This window comes from Cupressus sempervirens, chromosome 7 (genome assembly GCF_028749045.1).
Source record: "Cupressus sempervirens isolate cs-2001-9-10 chromosome 7, ASM2874904v1, whole genome shotgun sequence".
Classification (NCBI taxonomy): domain Eukaryota; kingdom Viridiplantae; phylum Streptophyta; class Pinopsida; order Cupressales; family Cupressaceae; genus Cupressus; species Cupressus sempervirens.
In genome coordinates this window covers 324,374,669-324,391,331 of record NC_143124.1, presented here as the reverse complement: position 1 = coordinate 324,391,331, position 16,663 = coordinate 324,374,669, and the positions used below count along the sequence as shown (strand labels likewise).

Here is a 16,663-nt window from a genome sequence, read left to right as displayed (position 1 = left end):
ATTTAAGTTATGGTGTCCAGCAAGATCCAACCCAAAGAACCATAACAAATTGATTTTCATGGTGTTCGGCAAAATCCGGCCCAAAGAGAGAATTCAAGCAATTATAATACAAGATTTGAACACCGCCTTAAGTGTGGTCTATGATAGATTTAAGTTATGGTGTCCGGCAATATCCGGCCTGAAGAACCACAACAAATTGATTTTCATGGTGTTCGGCAATATCCGACCCAAAGAACCATGATGAGTTGATTATCAAGGTGTTCAGCAAAATTCGACCTGAAGAACCATGATAAGTTGGTTATCAAGGTGTCCGGCAAAATTTGGCCCGAAGAACCATGATAACACTTACTCCAACACATTCTGGTGTTAGGAGATAGATTAACTATTGATAAAGTCGTCACCTTATAATAGTCACCTTTTGTTTGTTATCATGACTTCCAACACTCTGGGACAACTTAATGAAGTCTATCATGATAACAGGTCTACCATTTAAAAAATCGTCACCTTACAATGGTTACCTTCTATTTATACATGTCAATGATAGATCGTCACCTTTCATTACATATCATATGTGAAATAGTAACCACCATGAACCAGGTCAGAGGGTGGTACAAAGGCTTTCACCTCAATTCTATCTCATAGAGAAGAATACATTACAATAAATTTTACTTAGAACTTCTCATAGAGAAGATATCATTTACAAAAGATTGCACCTCAAAATTGTCCCTCTGGACATCAATCTTGGGAAGCAAATCCTCTATTACTTCCTCAGAAGCTCTCTTCACCCAAGGATGCATGTCAAACTCACTCTAAATCTAAATCAATCTTTTGATTTTCTCGTGATAAGTCAATACTCTCAATCTTTTGGCATATCTCTACTCCTACACTTTCTCATCCTGATGATGGATCATGTAGTATGATCCGAAACGTTGATGGTAAAAAAACACACACAATCAAATCCAGAAAACAATTTATTTACAAATGGATTGTGGAAATTTGATAATGTTAAAAGTCAATACTTCCTCATGATGCACTCAAGAGTAGGCCCATCAAAATCATGTAGTCACACACATGTATTTTTAGACTCCCTTTGAGTATCAATCTTCTAAGCTCTTGCGTTGCCTTTGAAGAAGTGTCATACTCCCTCTTAATGTAGAAGAATCTCATAATCTTAGTCATCAAAGATGTTTGCTTCAAGAGCCTCATTTTATCCATCTTGATCATTAGGGTCTTTGGAGCTACTATCATTAGGTTGAGTCTACACAATATCTGGTAGCATGTTTAAAGTACCAACTTTCTTTTCCTATTAGAACATCCTCATACATAAAGGAAAAGATCAAGGCAAATAACTTTTATAGTATGTATAGAAATTACAAATAAGAGAGATAAATGTAAAAAATAAGAATACTTATCTGCACATGAAGATTCAAAATTGTCTTCTTAGATTATTTGAGAATGAAACATCTCCCCTCTAAAAGTGAGAATGGAACATTGACTGTTATTCCCCCCACAATGTAAAATTTCCACTTATTCTTATATTGTTGAACAATTTTGTATCAAATATGACAACTCCTTTCTAAGTTCTAACTTGCTCTTTTTATCCATTGAAGTCCAAACATTCATTTAGCCTAACAGTAGAAGCGAACACAAACCCATCCACAATATGCCAATATCTTGATTGAGTATGATTGCGCCACATGAATGACTCTACAACTCATACGTCAAGTTTCATTCATCAAAGAGAGACTCGTAGATGGTTCAAATGAATTCTTAAAACTTCATTAACGTCTCACAACCACTCAAATTTCCTTACAGTAACTTCTGCAAATACAAGTGACATCATTTAGAAGTCACCACATTAACATGATGTACACAAGGGGTAGGCCCATTTAAATCACATAGTTGCGAGGTATATGCATGAATTACAGTCCTGTTGATGGCTACAATTTATTGATCATTGGATAAGTCATCTCAACATGGTTTACTCCCTCCGAATCAATATGATCAAGATCACCAAAGGTTGACTAAATCATACCTTCTACCTCACTCCCTCTCTTTCAAGGTTGCCCATAATGAAATGTCAAGCTCCCTCTAAATCTCAATCTCCCTTTACCTGCAATAACATTCTCAGAGGAAAAGATCAAGGCATGTGGCTCTTACAGTGCATATACAAATAAGAATATGTTAACATTGATTAAAATGTTAGTAAATTTAACTCATGTCTATTACTAACAACAACGTGACTCATTATTTTATGTTTTCAAGAACATAATACTTGATGATGTATAGAAGTCAAAATATATATACTTTATCTTTAACTCTCATAAAGAATCTCTTTATGTTTAACAAACATTATATTGAATTATAAATATAATATTTAATTATATATGTATTGATATATATACAAATATTTCAACTATAACATTCTCATATGACATGGATATAGAAAAATAATAATAAAATATCATACCAAAAACCATATCATATTAATTATACAAGAGACTTAAAATATATATTTTATAATAATATGAAAAGAACCTTAATTAATTTACCATCATACTTACCTCGACGAATTGTCCTCATTAAGCATATGAAGGTATATCATCAGGGGGTATTCTACATCCGCTCCAATTTATTATATTTTTCTTTTTTATTTTTTTCCTACCTGTGGATCAGTGATAATGTTTTGCACTTCTTATTCGATCCTCCATGTAGGATGCTTTAGGTATATGCTTCTAATTTTCGATGACTTTTATATTAGCTTATCAATTAGTGGGTCGTTCGTTATATTCTATAGAATATTTGCTCGGCTGGTGGTGGGACACCTTGTCTATGTGGCATTCACATTCACTTTGCAGACGCAGACATCTATATTTTTAACTTGTTCCTCTTTTATTCACTCTGCAGACATCTCTATATATTAACACGTGTCTTAGAGACACGCGTTATAGATAAGATCAAGCCTCGCGTATGGCCCCTATGGCCTAGTTTTGTGGTGAATGAGGAAAAAGGATTTATTCCTTCCACTACTACAAATTGATGCCTCTATAGCAGCTATGTGCACATCCTATATTCTTCTCCAAACAAGCTTTCATGAACTCTAAAGTATTCGGACTTAATATCCTTCTCAATCATTGATCACATCCTCTCTCCGCCCTTTCTGAATGCCAACGTTGGTATATATTCTTATTGAATTTCCCTCCCAAGTGGACGTTCTGCTGGTAATGACCTCTTGTAAGTCTCTATCGTTGACTCTGTTGTGAATAGCTTCATTGCATACTCTCCATACTATCTATTAGGATAACGTTAGATTTGGACATCTTACAAGCCCCAATTTTACATTTATTGAGATTCCATAATGGTCAAAATAGTGGCTATTCTATTGTTTTGAAGATCCTGGCGGTTTTGATGTTTCCTCCCAAATCATGTGATCCCACAACGGCGTACAGATTGTTGGAAGAGCATGGGTTTACCATTGGCCTTTTGCCCACCAACGTGGAAAAGCTACAGTTTTAATACCAACGATAGGAGCTTTGTGGTGAATTTGGCCACTTCTTGCAGCTTTTAGATCAACTCCTACCATCTCAAATACAACAAGAAGTTAAGTGGTAAGATTACCCTTAATTCGTTGTATGAGTTGGATGGCATCAGCATTAAGGTCCATTTTTTTCAACCCTGGTATTAACAAGGTGTTGAGGGAAGAAGATTCATTGGTGTTTTCGTGGGTTCTTTCTCTGCGTCTTTACCTATGATTGATTTCATTGAATTGAAATATTAGCACCTCTAGTGTATTAGTATGTTGAGTCCACGCCATCAGTCGAGTGGTTATTGGGAATATATATCCTATCCCGTATAGGAGATCGTACTGTAGTTTGGCTTCCCTTTTTCAAAGCCCCTTTCTTCCACTTTTGTATCAGTACTGAAAAATAGAAGACAACACCATATATTAAAAATGATCTCTGTTGAAGATGAACAAGCATAACTCCACAAATATCTTCCCTATATTCCTTCACCAGTGACCTACGTGTCCTTTGCTTGTTCTTACTTAGATAGTTTCTGAATTTCTAAATGAGGTAAGAGCTTAGGAGAATATGTCAGGTTGTGTTGACGATGTGGGATGAAGGACATATAATTGTACTCGATCAAATAAATATGTATTTCCCTTTGTGTTTTAGTTCTTGCTAGTAGTGTTTCCTGTTTCCCCTTCAAACATTTGCAGCATGGCTCTGATACCATGTTAAGTAACATGGATTGTTTCTGCAAATGTAATTGTATTGCCATTGTTATAGATATGTTCCAAATGCAGATCCCAATCTCTTACAAATATAAGAGTAGGAGACATGTCTCATGAAGAGACATGTCTCTATGGTTAATCATTATTACTTAATATATATTAACAATATTAATCACAATATAACATATGTATTATACATTATATATATGTATGATTTATATATCTCAATTGCATCTTAAGATTACATCAATCCGACTGTAGCTATAATCTTAACAATGCTAAAGTTCCTTAGACATTTGCACTGATGATCTGGTTATATATTTTATACTGATACTATCCTCTCTGTATAAGGATCTTGCAATTGATCAGGAGTTGTTGCTTCTATCACTACAGTTTCAGCATGTGATATATTCATTAAGTGAGTCATAAAATCAATTTTCCTCTACCTTATTCATTTTATCATGTGCCATCCTAGGTCCATATTCATATCTATTTTCTTGGCATTGAACTTTTATTTATCCCAGTCATTCTATTGTATTCATGCCTTCAACTAAGGTTGCATAATGAAGAGACTCTCAAAGCTACTACTTTAAATCATCAAGTACTCCTCTAGACATGTCTGATTGAATAATATAATTTCAAAAGTTGATTCAGTATGTGGAAGCGTTTGTTGCAGTAGACGAATAATTTCTAATTCAAACATGTATTGATATCTCCATTCTATAGTATAAATATATGTAGTTTGGCAAACACCTTCCCATTCCTCTATTTCATTCACAAATATATGGAGTGACCACCACTTGAACCTACATGCGGGTGGATCACCACGGTGGCAGCTATTCGACGTGTAATGACAAGTCATGTATGCACATCTACAAGAGGTTCCTCAAACAAAAGGACACTGCTCTGTCAGTATAGATATACTGTAAACTCTGTTGGGGATGAAGGGTGTGGGAAGCACTCGAGTGCCCTATGCCAATATTATGGAGGGTTTCGCTAAGCCCACTTCCATCCATTTTTTAGTGTTTGATGTCTTCAACAAATCGACTACTCTTTAGATTTGAGCAACATAAATCCTTATATCAAATTGATTATCTTTGCCAACATAAACTATGCTCCAGCAAGGTCTCTAACTCATTTGTGTATACTGTTGGAAATGTTTATGTAGTACGTGTTGATCTACCTTCAAGCTGTTAGGCTTTATAGAAGGAACATGGCTCTGATACCATGTTGAAGTAACATGGATTGTTTCTACAAATGCACTAACATGGCCATTATAATTGATGTGTTCCAAATGCAGATTTGGATCTCATATAAATATGAGAGGAGGAGGCATGTCTCATAAAGAGACACGTCTCTATGGTATAATCATCACTTAATAATATTATATTAACATAAATAATAATATGTATAACAATATATATATAATATAATATTAATATAGATATTATATACAATAAATTATTTTATATATACATATAATTTAACATGGATAAGTATATATAGGAAATGATGATTTACCAATAACAATAATGTATATCAGATCGAATTAATCTGACTGAAGCTACAACTTTAGCAATCTCTACTATGCTTTGATCATCCAGCATTAAGGCTCGCATCATACCACCATACATCAGGTTGATACCTTGAAATCAAGGAAAACATCTTTCCTTTATGCCCTTCACAAATAATTAATTAGATTGGCCCGTTAGAGCTTCCTCAATGTACATTTAATTATATAGGTCTATGCTAAGGCATACAAGCCTTCATAAGCATTATTACAACCATTACAATAAGGTTCTCATGCATTACAGTAAAGAAATTAGATTTTTCAATAATGAATTATACATCTCTTCAACACAGTTAGCCACCAGCAAAGTATACCACATGCTAAACATTAGTGACCTTTCCAAAATAATCCAAATGCTTATGAATCATGAACATACGCGCATGAACAAGTCTCCTATCACCTTCTAAGCTTTCCATGGTTAATTCTTGTTCGCCAATAAGATTAACAAAAATGCCAACAACTATCATTGTCACTGTTTCTTGTACACTGGTCTACTTCCAATCTTTATCGAACAAACTATAACTTCACCAAACCTTCACATAAAACATAGCGAACATAGATATGATATCTATACTCATTCTACTACACACATGTAAGCTCACATACAAAATATTGTCACCAACTAATCTTGCTAAACTGATAATCAACTTGTGCTATACAAAATTTGTGTCTATCATGAACATATAAACATATGTTGCCATCAATGACAAAACTAGTCATGAATACATCTCAGCAACTCATCCAAGTGCCAACAAAAGCCTTAATTCCTAAAAGGGAATGCCAACCAACCAATGACAAAAGGGGCATCAACCCCACTCCATCCCTATGCCCAGGCACTTGCACAACATCAAAAATCATGAAAAAGGCATCTATCGCACTCTAGACACCCATAATCCCTCCCTCAATTTCTTCACCCCCATCTTTACGTAAAACCACGAAGCCCACAATAACAATTGCTCACCCACTCCAAGACACTGAAGAGATATCAATTCTTTGTTCCCAAGATGGAGCAGACCCAAGCAAAAATGTGCCACCCAAAAGGGAGGAACCCCATCTCTACATAAAAAGGATAGAGTTAAAGATCGAGATAACTCTGAAGCTAAAGATCGAGATAACTCTGAAGCCCAAAGAGAGACATGGAATCAACCAATCTCCCACGAGAGAGACTTTAGTAACAAATATTTTGAAAACTAGAGGAAAAACATGACTGCCACCATGACTACTCCAAATGAGTCTTAGCACAAGACACATCGTGGAAAAAGTGTCTATAGTAGAGACAACCCCCAAAACTACATCCATAATACACTAGTAGGTAAGAACTAGATTGTCCAAGAAGAAAGTAGGGATAGGGTTAACAAAGCCAAACCTAAGGAAAGCCCTAGCAAAAGCAACCCAAGCATGCATAGAATCAAAGAAGAGAACATTGTAGAACATTAACACCATTGCATAAAGAGGTTTGAATTGAGCAACTAGCATGAGCATGTCAGCTAAAACTACATGCACAATACCAAAAACATCAAGGGCACAAGTGATACAAGGATCACCCATGAAACCACCAGTCACCAATCCAACAAAGCTCTAGTCACAAAGTCCTTGAGTGGAGGGTATCTGCCCAGTACTGGATGTGAGGATAGAGAAAGCCCACATATACAACTGAAACACCAGCTTCACTCCCAGCATCACCAAAATCAACCACTCAAGGGAAGCACACCAGCAAAACGCTCTAAACATAAGACTCTAAGAGCACAGCCAAAACAAAAGGAAACACTTCATCCACAAAGAGCCATCCCTGAACAGTAGCGATTCCCATACAATTCACAAAGCCTCAACGCATAAACCTCTACTAGACAACCCCAAGAAAATCTTCCGTCATCATCCTCATCCTCCCGGGCATCTCCCTCAGCAACTTCATTTGAATTCCCCCCACTCCCTTTCATGCTCACTCACGCCATCTCAATAAGCAAAATAAAAGTAGTTTGATGGTTATGTTGCAAAATATGTTGTATTCACATTTTATTGGAAGAATGTGCATTCTCAAAACTGATTTGAATTCCCTGGGACATTTATTGTGTTACTTCTGAGTTGCATGTTTTATCTTAATATTTAAATGCTGCAATCTGTATTGTATTCATATTTCTATTATGATTGCAAAAATCAGTGTTGAACACATCAAACTGTGCATTAAATCAGATAAAAATCAGACCAAACTAGGCTGCATATTACAGTTCTTAGTACTTACCTTTGCCCTAGTCGGCCCTTTACCATGCAATTGCCCATGTTTGGCTGTAAGTATTGCTACAATGGGTATTTAAAGTCTCCATGATAGGGGCAAGACACTAAAAGGAGACATAAGTTGGTTTTAAAACTTATATGATGACCTTTTTTGAAAGAATGTTTTTTTCAGATATTTGATTTTTTCCTAATTTCCCTTCCAAAACTATATATTGGGATTTGAGCTCTCATTCCCTCCTTTTGATTGTGAACACATAACAAGATATGTCTCCTACATAAGTTGACCCATTCCAAAAATAGGGACATACCAGAAACTTGGAAACTTTGGTAAACTCGTCCCTTGCCTGCCCATAAAATTAATACTTGAACTTTCATAATGTGTTTGACTTCCACGCTCGTGTGAACTCTCAATTTAAATTATTTAACACAAGTGTTACATGTTAAGGTTCTATAATGTATAGAAGCATGCTTTATCCATGTATTCATATGAATATTTTAAAATTTCCCTATTTTTATATAGCTGTCCCCACAGCCATCCCCTGTTGTCCCTGCTCCAGGGGAAAAAAGTCATTCCCAGAAACCTGTTTCCCCATCCCCCCATTCCAGAAACTTTGGGTAACATAAGTTTTCAATGTTTGATCAAAGTTAGGTAATAAGATTTTAATGAAGATGAAGAGATGAAGTTTTCGAATTTGAGTTTTCAAGTTTTGCTGAGTTTGTTTCATTTTGGAATGTTGCTCAGATTTACAAGGTTATACACATTTTTCAGTGCTGGCCATACTATTCCAGCTACCCTAGGATTCACTTCTTGCTTTTGGTTGATATCTTCAAGATTAGGTCATATATCATCTTGGGTATTGTTGCATTTGTTTTCCTTGGCTTGGCGATTACAAACTATAGATTATTAAATTATTTGCAGGTTTTTTACCATATCTGAACTTTCTAGGCAAGTGGTCCATTCTAGCAAGGCTGTACAGTCACTATTGTAGCACATTAGGATTTTAAGAGGCTTTAACTTCTGTTTTAAAGCTTCAAATTCATTCATCTATGTGCTGTGGCGCCTAGGTAGCAAGAAAGAAGTCTGAAGTGTTGATAGCAGAATTAAGATGAGGTATTTTACAGATTGAAGCGAGAGAGATTGGTATGCAGGGTTTGGTGTTTGGGTGTGACTGAAATTAAATCACAGACCTGTTTTAGCTTTTCACTGAGCATTTGATGGTGATTTTGGTAAAATTCAGACCTGTGGCAGCAAGAGGACTCGATTCATACATTGGTTATATTGTTCATGTTGAATGTCAAGCTATGCTACTTTTTTAAACAGCAGTAAGTATAGTGGTGTTATTTCAGTTTTGGTGGTGAGTGTAATTTTCCAAAGTCGTGTATTTTCTATGAATGAATGAAACAGGTCAAAATAGTTAGTTTTGTAATTAATTCCATTTGTTTTTCAGCAATTGTACGTCAAATTACAGCAACAGAACAAAAAGGGGGGGCTATTCATTACAGCATCTCACTCTTTCTTGTAAAGTGCTTTATAAAACTGCTGTGGATGTGAGAGGTATTGTGCCTGGATGGTGTTGAGATCTTCATACTTGTAGACTACATGGCACAAATCACAACCAAGATACATTGGCTCAGTAGGATTCCTATATATAAATGTTTTCCCTTAGTGAAACTGAACTGTGCTTGGATTTCTTCAACTCAATGAGTGAGGATTGTTTGCGTGAGAAAAGACCTATAAGTTCATTGGAGATCAGCTTCTACTCTTACCCTCCAAACATGACATAACAAAGGAATTGCTTCCTAAGGAGGGGTGACTGATTTTGATGGTAGCTCAACTGACTTTTTAAAATAATTTCCTCCAAAGTACATCAACATAATCAAAATCAACCAATGTTGTCCCTTGCTCCATCTTGCACCCTGTTTTTCTTGGAGATCATATAGTCAAAGGTTATAGCCCTTCTGTCGATCTTCTAAGTGGAATTAACATCATCGTATCTTGTGCCAAGACAACACGGAGGTACATTTTTAAGCATCATGTGAAGTCTCTGGAAAAGCATATATGCTGTGAAGCTTTTACAAGGGGGTATCATACACCAAATTAATGCCTCTCTTGAAAGAATTCTAAAAAGATTCCTTCACCTTTTTGCCTATATTAAATGCATTATGCCAACAGCCTCTCTCTGTTCAACCAAACATCCTTCAGAAGCCATTCTTGATGAGTTCCTTTTACAGATGATGCAGATCAAAGCATGTAACAGGTGGGAAATAGAACAAAGGATTCTGTTCTTCTCTCAAGCTTGATGTACAAGTTCAATTCAAATTCTTTAGAAAGGAAGGCTTGATAACTCATCAAAGGACACATTCAATCTTGGAAAAGATAATATTATATATATGTGGCGAAAAAAAAGAGAGTGAGATCGACAAAAGAACAAAAGCAAAGAGCAACAATAAGAGTAGAGATTAAGACAAAAAGCATTTCAGAATAAATCATGAACAACAATCGGACCCATTGTGGAGATACAAGGGAAAAGATGCAGAACTTTACTAAAAAGGAAGGAAAAGCTGTCTGTCATTGTCCCAGTATACAAGCTTAAGAAAAGAATGCAAAACATGGATTTCTAGGGCAAAGAGAGCAAAAATATTCAAATCATGAAAAGTTTTAAATCAACGAGCAGTAACGAGAGCACATGCAGGAAGAGATGCAAAGATGTAGAAAGTTAAAAGAGGCCAAAAAGTTAATTCCAAGCTAACCTCATAAGGAGAAATTCCTCAGTTTTGCATCTCCATGTAGTTTACCGCTACTGCTTCTTTTTCCCTTCATATCCACAAAACAAGGTGATGAAAATCCTAACATAAACCTCCTAATCCTTCCAAGATAATTATTCTATGACATTCCCACAAAACAAACAGTTCTGAATAAACAATGACTTATTGATATCCAATACAAATGCTCTGATCTCATTTCATAAATCCACGAAAACAACACCGACAGACCACCCTAAACTCCATCAGCACAGAATATGCTTACAGACCAAAACGTGTTCGTCACATGAAGCCTGCTAAATTATTAATTCAATTTTCAACAGCTTCACTTGAATAGAACAAAACATGTATTATGTAATTAATAAACCATTCTCCTAAGTTGGCAGGTCTGTAGGTCTACCAAGATGCTTTCTTATAGCCCGATTGAGACTAGCTCAAACCACCTCATATGCAACAGTGGTAGATGGAAGGTACCAAAGGAACAGCTCAAAGAAAGGATATCTCTATTTTGTATCTCAAGTATGGTAAACAGTAAACACACACACAGGCAATACATTATGAGATGCACTCCTACAATTATATTCGTGCCAGCTAATTGGACAATCTATAGGAGAATTTCACTCGTTCTCTACCCATCGTGAAGAGGCTAAAACCTGAAATAATGGTAAGTTTCCAATCAAAAGTAACAGTATGGGGATCAGCCAAGTACTTGAAACAGATACATAGCCTCCACAACCTCTTATTTCAGCAGATTTACTTCTCTAGGGATGTCATGGAGAGAAAGGTTATTGTGGCACTATACACAATATTAAGATATCTCTACATATATGTCTATCTTCACAAGACCAGAAACATCCATTTTCAAATAATTGTCCTATGTTCCATGATACACAATTTTATCATACTAACTAAACATTTTCCTACTAACTACGCTTCTTCGGTCAAGGACCCACTTACCATCCTCCATCAAACAGTCCTAAATTCATAAAAATCTCGCATGCATACACAAATACAGTATTGACACTGATGTTAAAAGACAACCCAACTGCTCACAAAATTAAGAAATAAACAAACGAGCATCTGGGCAAAACAGAACAGAATGGCCTTGTGGTCTGTAAATTTATCATAGAAGTTAGCTGTAATGGAAATATCTTACCTTTTTCAAAATTTCATTTGCTTTCAACTTCTCTATCCAAAGTAGATTTCCTTGGAAAAACAGAAACGCCTGGTTTTAAATATCGTCTAGGTCTCCTTGCAGAATAGAGAGGCGTGATTTGTCATTCCTCTGCACTGCTGTCGTAATTGCAGCTTTCAGTAACTCGGACTTCTGACTACGACACTGGGGGTGTTGTCATCTCCATACCGATTTAAGTCGGAGGGGCAAAATATCGCCTAATTAGTCTATGTTTTTATTTTTATTATTATTAAATTAACCGTTGGGTTGGCTTAGAAGGATGGACCATCCTTGAAAATTGCCCCGAAAATTTAAGAAATATACCTGGGCAATCCCCCCAAAAATTCAAGAAATATGCTTTCGTTGGGAAGAGTTCTGACTTGGCAATCGTCCCAACAAATCAAGACTATTGCATTCCTTGGAAATTGTTCCAAGATTTTAAGAACTAGAGAATAGCCTAGAGTTCATGAAAAATGTTTTTAGAAAATGTGGGAATGGAAATTAATTAACTTTATTAATAAATTTTAACGTAAAAGAGGTGGGTATTGGAAATGTGGGTTTAATTGTTTTAAAAAATTAAAATATGATAATGAAAATAATAAATATCTAGTTGAAGAATATTGTGATAAGATTGGTGTGTATGTTTTATGTTAAAAAGTATAATATTTATTTAAAAGATCTAGAAGGATATTTATGATAGTTTGAATAATATTTTTATTTTTTCTAATTATTAAATTGTAAGATTTGTGTTTTTCCTCAAGTCGTCATCTTCAATTGAGGTGGGGATAATTCTCAATTTTAAGGTCTTTAAGATAGGGACTTGTAAGTGGCCTTTTGGCCTCTATTCCTAAGACATTTTTGTATTTTAATAAAGTTAGCTTCTTTCTTGTCCAACTTTATAATAAAATTAAGTTATAGTTTATAAAGATTAATTGCTAATTTAATTATTTTTAATATGAATTTTAAATGTTAATATTTACATATTTAAATGTATATAACATATATCTATTTCATATGTATGCATAAATAATTATTAAATTAAGAGTAAATGATAACTTTAAATCTATTTCATATGTATGCATAAATAATAATTATTAAACTAAGAGTAAATGGTGTTGAAGTTGATGAAAGATCAACCCCACAGCTCCCAAGAATCACTTTCATGCAAACACCTATAACATAAAGAGAAGCAAAAAATTATAGAAGTCGAAATTGTCAGATCCATAGATGAGACATTCTTGATGAGCAAAAGGACAAATTGTTATTATCAAAGATCCATAGATGAGACATTCTTGATGAGCAAAAGGAGAAATTGTTATTATCAAAAATGAAAGAATAAATTACAAAGAGATCAATCCTTATAAAAGTAGATCAAAACCCTAACAGGTAACTAACCTAGGTTGCATGATAATAAATAATAAAATAATTAATTATTATATGCCTAAAGTTTAACTTAAGTAAACTAGAGATAATAAGTGACTTAATAATTAAAACAATATGATTTAATTAATAAGAAAATATTTTATTACTCTAACAAATGGTAACTTTATTTTAGTATAGATGGTTGTTTTATGTTCCTTTCATTTATAAAATATAAATATGACAGTTTGAATTTTATTCAAAAATATTATTTCTATTAATAAATAATTTTCTTTTTCTTTTTCGTTTAAAATAAGTAATATATATTTAATTTAATGTATAATATTTTATTTTATTTTTAAAAAATCACCCTTTATTATCTTAATATTTTAATGTTGTATTGTAGACTCTTGCCTAAGAATAAAATGTAAAATTTAAAATTATCTATATTTTTGGTTTATTAGTGTTTATAGAAATGACATTTGCACCAATTAATTTTATTTTTTTGTGGAAATAAGTTTTAGTTATGAAAATGGGTACAACTATATAGATATTTTATAGTTTTTAATGAAAACTAATAATGGCATATGGTCTTAGGAAAATAAAACAATAGTTTAGACAAACACCTTTAAAAGTTTGTTAAGTAAGGATCTTCTCTATATCTTAATCCCTTTTCATTTAATTCAATGGTTTTCGATAAATATGAGGATGGTATCATGTAGGGAATATAACAATCATTCTCCTAAATAAGAGTAACTTGAAGAGGGGAACTTTTCCAATCCCAATATGTTCTTTGTTTTGGTGTATGATCTTTCACTTGAGTCAAAATGCCTTATTTTAATCTATTTGTTGTATGTCAATACTAGAAAACCTGCCAAAGCTAGAAACATCTCACTTTGTCACCACGAGAGTATACTATGTCTTGAGAATCAAATCAATAAATATGAAGAAGAAACCTAGGGAATGTTACTCAAATGAGATAAAATTAAAGGAGGAAACATATTGGGCACCACTCCTAATGATTGAAACATGATTATATTGTGCAAAGCTATTTTTGTTCATACCTAATTCTTTTAACCACCTTTTCTATGATAGACAAAAACCCTATTTTTTTTTATGCCTCTACATCAACCACTCTAACATAGCACTCATGGGATATTGAGCCACAAGAGAAATATGTTGAAGGTAACATAATTTTGTTGAATTTCTTGGTCAAGTCATATTGTTCTTTTAAAATAAATAAAAATTTGTATCGTGTGATATTGCTATCAAGATTTAACTGTGTGATTTTGAGTCAAACTCATTGACCCATGTTTCATGAGTAGTGATTCAACATGAATCCATCTCTCATGAGAATAAATGGAACACTTAGCACTCATTGGATCTAGGTGATGTTCATAGGAGTGAAGCACCAGGACTTCCTAAGAGGTCACCCATCCCAATACTACTCCAGCCTGAGCGTGCTTAACTATGGAGTTTCTTCCATGGTTAAACCCAAAGCTTGTAACCCCATTTGCAAGCTTTTAATAGTCATCCCATTATCAATTAGTATCTTGTTTTTTTACCAAAGACATCCCATCAAAATAAGATTTTGTTAAAGGGATTTTAATAGATAAGAAATCATGTGTTGTGATTGAATCCCTTAGAGTTCTAGTCATATGTTGTGTAGCATATACATATGTTGTTTGTAACTATGCTTGTTAGCTATTACAAAATGAAATTTTGAATGTCTATTGTAAAGTTTTTTATGTTCAAGTTGAGGATCTTAATTTTTAGATGAAAGAAATAACCAAGTACAAATATCCCATGTTGGTTGAATTTCTTTGTTTGAGCCTAGCTTTTATTCATTTCTTACAAGACATTGTAACTTATTATGTAATCTTTTTTTCAATTATGTCAAAAATACTCTAATCAATGTTAATTTTTTAATGTCCCTCATCTTTTAGACCCTCAGTGGAGTTCTTAGCCTTTCATTCTCTGAAGGCTAAGTGGAGAAATAAGGAGAAATAAATTAAATTAAAGTTAATAAATAAATAAATAAATCTAAAGGTGACTTTATATTTAATTAATTTAATTTTCTAGAAGCACAACTACTTATTGTATTGGATAGGGGGAACTTCTAAAAAGTGTATTTTTTAGAAGTACATCTAATTTTTGTATTGGAAAGGGGGAAGCTTCTAGAGAGTGCAATTAAATAATATTGTATTTCCTTCTAGAAGGGTGAAGGAAAAGAATAAATAGAGGTGAGAGCTTCATTCTTAGGCATCCATTATTTGCTTAGTTGATTTATTTGAGCTCTAAGCAAGGGTTTCAACATTTTCTACTGGAGAACTGAGTTCTTTTATGTGCCTCCATTGGAGCTGGTGAAATACCCAATGAATTTGGTATTGGGAGGACATCATACAGATGTTTTATTCGATCTGATTGGTGAAAGATCTTCTGAAGGCCTGCAGCTATTGGAGAAGATAAATTAATCTTTCCATTGTGCCAAATTTGTGGCCTAGGGCTAGATTGTGGAGTATGATTGGAGGGATAAGTAAAATATTGTTACAGTGACACTACTACTACAATCCAGATTTCTTAAGCAGTTTCCAGGTTCCTATCCATTTCATTTTACATTGCATGAAGGATAGATTTGAATATCTTAGGGTATGTTTAATAATTTAGAAATGATTTGTAATCTGATTTATATCAGAATTTGATGCCCTAATGTCTTATTGTTGTAGATGCATATTTTCTCATTTGTAACTAGTGTTATATGTTTCAAAAAAATACAAAAAAACATTTGCATCTTCATTATGAGATGTTTTGGAGTTCTTTGCAATTATATTTATTAAAGTTTGGCATTTAGAAAGAAATCATAATTTAGATCTATAATATATCCCTTGTGTGCAAAGTATTTGACAAAATTCCCAAGTTAAGAAATTAGAGAACTAAAATCAAAATTGCAAGGGATATTACATTGGTAGTAGAGCTATATCCTACCATCCTGAGGTTTAGCAATCACATGAAACTGTCTGAGGTTGGCTCTCATAGTTTTTACACTTCCATGCAAGCTTTGTTCAATAGGGAAGAGGAATTAGATAGGTAGTCGAACACCATTAGTGACAGGCAAGAGGGTAGCCCACCAAGAGATAATGGGAATGTGGATTAGAAAATAAGGGAGTTTTTCAAAGAAATGGTTACAGGACAGGAGCGGATGGCTCAAGCTTTACAAGCACTCACCACCATGGTTCAATTCATGAACCCACATGAAAGATAGAATTAGGAGCAAGGGGATAACATGAATGTAGTGGGGTCACCTAGAGCTCATAGGACGCACTCGAGGATA

The 16,663-nt window shown here is 34.1% G+C and overlaps 1 protein-coding gene across 2 annotated transcripts in view; it reads right to left on the bottom strand.

Annotated features, from left to right (window-relative positions):
* LOC149546720 (putative 1-acyl-sn-glycerol-3-phosphate acyltransferase 5) overlaps positions 1 to 12,008 on the bottom strand; it is a 59,631-nt gene extending 47,623 nt beyond the window's left edge. For both annotated transcript variants that reach the window (XM_089791332.1, XM_089791333.1), the window contains exons 1-2: positions 11,956 to 12,008; positions 10,788 to 10,851 (exon numbers count right to left, since the gene is read on the bottom strand). The gene's annotated coding sequence lies outside the window, so the exon portion shown is untranslated. The remainder of the gene's footprint in view (positions 1 to 10,787; positions 10,852 to 11,955) is intronic.
* Between the last annotated feature and the right edge of the window lie 4,655 nt (positions 12,009 to 16,663).